General features: G+C 43.8%; 1 non-coding gene across 1 annotated transcript; it reads right to left on the bottom strand.

Moving 5' to 3' along the window:
• Positions 1 to 998: 998 nt before the first annotated feature.
• LOC122232234 lies at positions 999 to 1,101 on the bottom strand. Its single transcript, XR_006209577.1, has one exon. It is a non-coding gene; the product is annotated as a U6 spliceosomal RNA (small nuclear RNA).
• Positions 1,102 to 6,000: the final 4,899 nt, after the last annotated feature.

Here is a 6,000-nt window from a genome sequence, read left to right as displayed (position 1 = left end):
ACAATCTGCTTCCCTTGCATTTCCTGACTCCGAGAACCTCGCATGGCTTCTGGTCGTTCCAAGGTACTCTGTCTGACTTTGACCTTCTTGCTGCTGCCTTTTCTTCTCTCCTTCCTCCTCTCCTTCCCCTCCTCCTCCTCCTTCTTTTTGAGAGAGAGAGAGAGTGGAGAGAGGGGCAGAGAGAGGGAGAGAGAGAATCCCAAGCGGGCTTCATGCTCAGCTGGGAGCCCAATGTGGGGCTCAATCCCACCACTCTGGGATCAGGACCTGAGGTGAAATCAAGAGTGAGAGGCTTAACTGACTGACCCATCCAGGGGCCCCACTTGCTTCCTTCTTATAGGAACCTTTGTGATTACATCGGGCCCACCCAGGTCCCGGTGTCCTAACATAATGACACGGACCAAGTCTCTTCTGCCTTAGAAGGTAACAAACACATTCACAGGTTTCTGGGATTAGGCCAAGGACATGTTTGGGGACCATGATTCATCCTACTACAGTCTCCCTAGAGAATTTCTTTCCACTTTCTGGGCATCTGGCTGCCTCAGTTGGTAGAGCACATCACTCTTGCTCTCAGGATTATAAATTCAAGCCCCACGTTGGGTGTAGAAATTACTCAAAAATAAAAATCTTCAGGGAGCGCCTGGGTGACTCAGTCAGTTAAGTGGCCGGCTCTTGGTTTCGGCTCAGGTCCTGATCTCACGGTTCGTGAGTTCGAGCCCTGCATCAGGCTCCACACGGGGAGTAACGCTCTGTCTCCCTCTCCCTCCCCTCCCTTCTCCCACTCAAAATAAATAAATAAACTTAAAAAAAAAAGGTAAGAATATTAAATTTTTTTTTCCAAATAAAAGAAATAAAAATCTTTAAAAAACAAAACAAAACAATTTACTTTCTGCTTCATTCACGGTGTATTCTCTACATGGACAGAGGGTGGGCCAGGAAATCGGGAGAGACGTCTTCTTTCATTCAGGGAGAATACAAATTAGCAATGGGAACATCGAACAAATATGGAACGCTTCCTGAATTTGTAAGTCACCCTTGTGCAGAAGTGACGCGAATCTTCTCTGATTCCAACTTTAGTTTATGGGCTGTTCACGCGAGCACTTAAAAGTGCTTATTACTTTGATGAAGCTTATGAAGACCCATCGTATCCCAAATAAGTTAGCTTTCTCAGCCCAGGGGACTGAGGTTTGGTTAGGAAAGCCATCTGCACAGATTAAAATGACAAAGAAAAACCAAAGCAAACCAACCAAAAACGAACCAACGGACCCAGCCACGGGCCCGTGAATACAGAGAGCAAGCTGACAGTTTGCCGTGGGGACGGGGGTGGGAAGTTGGGAAAATGGGTGAAGGGGGGCAGGAGACACAGGCTTCCAGGAGTAGGATGAATAAGTCACGAGAACAAAAGACGCGGCACAGGGAATCGGGTCAACAGTATTGCGATAGCGTCGCGAGGAGACAGATGGGGGCTACGCTTGTGAGCACGGGTTGTCTAGGGTTGTCTAGACCCTTGTCTAAGGGTTGTCCACCCATTGTGTTGTGCAGCTGACACGAATGGATCGCTGTGCCACCTATGCTTGAATAAAACACTTCTTTTGAAATGGCAAAGGTGCAAGTTGCTGAAAAAAAAAAAAAAACAACACCGGTCCTTTTCTTTTATTTATGCTTCACACAGATTTTTAATGACTGCTAGGTAGTATTGTCATTCTTCTTTTCATTTGGCTTGGCTCTGTGGGAGACGGGATGATGCTGATGGAGATTTTGAGGAGACCGAAGTCCCCTCGCACCCCGACGCTGGCTGGGGGAGTGTTTCGTAACCGTCAAGGTGTGAACACCAGCGATCTGTTTTCTCTACACGCCCAAAGCATTCCTGACAACCCATCGGAACTCTAAAATGTAATGAGAACCACATCAATGTTTTGCGATCTCTAAATATCAGATTAAGATAGGCGTGAAGGACTCTGCAGTCAAGTCAATGGAAACGCAGAGAAACTGACACTTCTCAGGGCAACGTATACAGCAGGTGTCAGCATGGAATCCAGCTTTGGGTAGGACTGGCAATTAATTCAAATTAATGACTCCAACCTGAGCGTTTTCTTCCTTCAAGTCACCTTGCTAAGCCCTGACAAGTTAAAAGGTAAAAGCCCGAGGCGCCTGGGTGGCTCGGTCGGTTGGGCGTCCGACTTTGGCTCAGGTCATGATCTCGCAGTTCGTGGGTTCGAGCCCCGCGTCGGGCTCTGTGCTGACAGCTCAGAGCCTGGAGCCTGTTTCGGATTCTGTGTCTCCCTCTCTCTCTGCCCCTCCCCACTCTCTGTCTCAAAAATAAATAAACGTTGAAAAAAAAAAAAAAAAAAGGTAAAAGCCTGAACTTGGAAACAACCCAGAAGTCCTTCGGTGGGTAAATGGTTAAATAAACTGGTGGGCCCGTATCATGGGTGCTGCTTGGCAACAAAAGGGAACAAATTTCATACACGTTAACAGTTAACAGTATGGATGGATCTCAAGTGAGTGAAATAAGCCAGGACTAAAAGGTCACGTACTGCAGATTCCACACAAAGTCACAGAGATGAAGGAACTGATTCCTGGTCGTCAGTGGTTAGGTTCAAGGAAGGTTGGGGAGCACTAAGAGTGGTATTTATGTATACAGGGAAAGTATGAAGGAAATTTCTGTGATGATGGACAGTTCTAGATCCTGATTGTAGTGGTGGTTACACAATCTACACAGGTGATAACATTTCATTGCGTGCAACGCACACACGCACGCACACGCACACAGGAGTGCATGGAAACCTTGTGAGATCTGAATAAGCTCTGTGGACTGTACCAAGGTCAATTTCATGGTCTTGAGAGTGCAGTAGAGTTAGGTGAGATACCACCTTTGGGGGAAGCTGAGTGAAGAGTACATGGGAACTTTCCGTACCGGTTTTGCAATTTCACATCAGTCTATATTATTGCAAAATAAAGATTTTAAAAGATTAAAAGGTTAGAAAGGTGCAGAAGCTATTCTCAAGCCACTTAAAGTGCACTAGGGAGATAGACTAAAGAGATAACTCAGAAGCATAATAAAAAGTGATTTGGGGCACCTGGGTGGCTCCTTCGGTTAAGCATCCGACTTTGGCTCAGTTCATGATCTCATGGTTTGAGAGCTGGAGCCCCACCTTGGGCTCTCTGCTGTCAGTGCAGAGCCACTTCAGATCCTCTGCCCCCCCCCAAATAAATAAAAATTAAAAGATATTTTAAAAAGTGATTTGGAAGAAGTATTAATTTGGGGGCCTGAGGTTCAGGGAAGTCTTGTCAAAAATGGTGGTGTTTGGGCCAGACCCTGAAAGGAGTGGGTGAGTTTCACAGGAGGAGAATGGGGAAGTGGTCAGAGCTGAATAAGCCCTGGGGGGTCAGATAACTTCCTTGCTCTTGGATTAATGAGTCTCAGAAAGCCATTATTTTAGTCTGGTTTCACCTCTCCGAAACTAATTGTACTTCCTGAAAGAAATTCACCAAAGACTTTACATTTGACATGGATTCGTATTAGAAATTAATGTTATTATTTACCTTGTTCTACACAAAACATTAATGCGATATTTAGGCTTGAGAAACTATGGCACCCTAGTGAGCCTGTTAGGGGGTTATGAGTTTCTTGCTTTGTGTAAATGTAAGGGTAAGACAAAGAAAAGGAGAAACATTGCCGAATTTTCGATAACTTTACATTACAAGGTCTATACTCTAGTGGATTGCTAGATTCTGCACTTACTTGGAAGTGATCCTGGTATTTCAGACAAAGGAATGACAAACGTGTTATGATTGACCTGATTGGCAATCTCCCACTGATCTGAATTTTTCATCCAGCTTTATGGAGATATAACTGACATATAACATTGTGTAAGTTTCAGATATACAACGTGATGATTTGATACACTTGTATATTGTGAAATGCTTACCTCAAATAAGGTTGGTTAACACATCCTTAATCTCACATAATGACTATTTTGTTGTTATGGTGAGAACACTAAAGCTCTCACAACAACTTTTAAGTACACAATACGGTATCGTGACCTATGGTCACCATGCTGTCACAATCCCCAGAACCTACCCATCTTAGTTACAAGTGCGTACCCTTTGACGACATCTCCTGCCCCCCACCTCAGCCCCCTCCCCAGAAACCACCACTCTACTCTGTTTCTACGAGCTTGATGTTCGTAGGTCCCACAAATAATTGGGATCATGAAATATTTGTCTTTCTCTGTGTGACTTATTTCACTTAGCACGATGCTCTCAAGGTCCATCCGTGTTGTTGCAAATGGCAGAATTTCCTTCTTTCTTTATGGCTGAATATTACGCCGGTGTGTGTGTGTGTGTGTGTGCGCGCACGCACCACATTTTGTTAATCCCTTCATCTGTGAATGGACACTTCGGTTGTTTCTGTGTCTAGGCTCCTGTGACTAATGAGGCCACAAACACGCAGGTGAATATCTTTTTTAGAGAGTAATTTCCATTCCCTTGAATATAGACTCCAAAGTAGGATTGCTGGATCATATGGTAGTTCTATCTTTTCATCTCAATTTGGTGGCTAGGGTTCGCAAAAAACACAGCAATCCACCCCCCGCCCAAACAAGCAAACAAACAAACAAAAGAAACCCAAAACATTGTCTCCTCTTCTGCCTTAATTTTTCAAGTAATTTTGGTCTAGGGCAATACAAACACGGTTTTCTCCATGGGGTCCCATTGTCATATGTATACCACTTCGGGGGCGCCTGGGTGGCTCAGTCGGTTAAGCATCTGACTTCGGCTCAGGTCGTGATCTCAGGGTTCGTGAGTTTGAGCCCCACATGGGGCTCTGTTCTGATGGCTCAGAGCCTGGAGCCTGCTTCGGGTTCTGTCTCTGTCTCTCTCTGCCCCTTCCCCACCCCCCCTCAAAAGAATAAATAATAAACATTAAAATTTCTTATATACCATTTGAACATATTTATACAGATATGTGATGTCAGACCCCCTGGATTAAAATCATGACGCTTTCACTTATGCAACCTGAGGAAAATTTGGCTTTCATGGCTCTGTGCCTCAATTTTCTCATCTATAAAACAATTATGACCATGGTACTATCCCACAAGCTTGTAAGTTTTAAATGAGATAGTTGATGTAAAACTCTTAGCAAAAAATAAACTGTTACTCAGAACTACAATAGTCAATATATTTGCTACCATATGCAGTGCTAAGGTATAAAAATTATGTATATAAAAATATTAAAAGCGTGAGGCATACTTCTGTACTTTTTAGCTTGTCGATTTAAAGCCGGAAAGCTTAGGGTTTTTAAAAAAATATGTTTTAGGCAACCTGCGGAATGGGAAAAGATATTTGCAAATGACATATTAAACAAAGGGCTAGTATCCAAAATCTATAAAGAACTCACCAAACTCCACACCCGAAAAACAAATAATCCAGTGAAGAAATGGTCGGCAAACATGAATAGACACTTCTCTAAAGAAGACATCTGGATGGCCAACAGGCACATGAAAAGATGCTCAACGTCGCTCCTCATTAGGAAAATACAAATCAAAAACACACTGAGATACCACCTCATGATGGTTGGAGTGGCTAGAATAAACAAATCAGGAGACTATAGATGCTGGAGAGGACGTGGAGAAACAAGAACCCTCTTATACTGTTGGTGGGAATGCAAACTGGTGCAGCCACTGTGGAAAACAGTGTGGAGGTTCCTCAAAAAATTAAAACTAGACCTACCCTATGACCCAGCAATAGCACTCCTAGGAATTTACCCAAGGGATACAGGAGTACTGATGCATACGGGCACTTGTACCACAATGTTTATAACAGCTCTTTCAACAACAGCCAAATTATGGAAAGAGCCTAAATGTCCATCAACTGATGAAGGGATAAAGAAATCGTGGTTTATATACACAATGGAGTACTACGTGGCAATGAGAAAGAATGAAATCTGGCCCTTTGTAGCAACGTGGATGGAACTGGAGAGCGTGATGCTAAGTGAAA

This window comes from Panthera tigris, chromosome D2 (assembly GCF_018350195.1).
Source record: "Panthera tigris isolate Pti1 chromosome D2, P.tigris_Pti1_mat1.1, whole genome shotgun sequence".
Taxonomy (NCBI): domain Eukaryota; kingdom Metazoa; phylum Chordata; class Mammalia; order Carnivora; family Felidae; genus Panthera; species Panthera tigris.
Note: the sequence above shows the minus strand (reverse complement) of the source record. Positions and strands in the feature narration are given on the sequence as shown.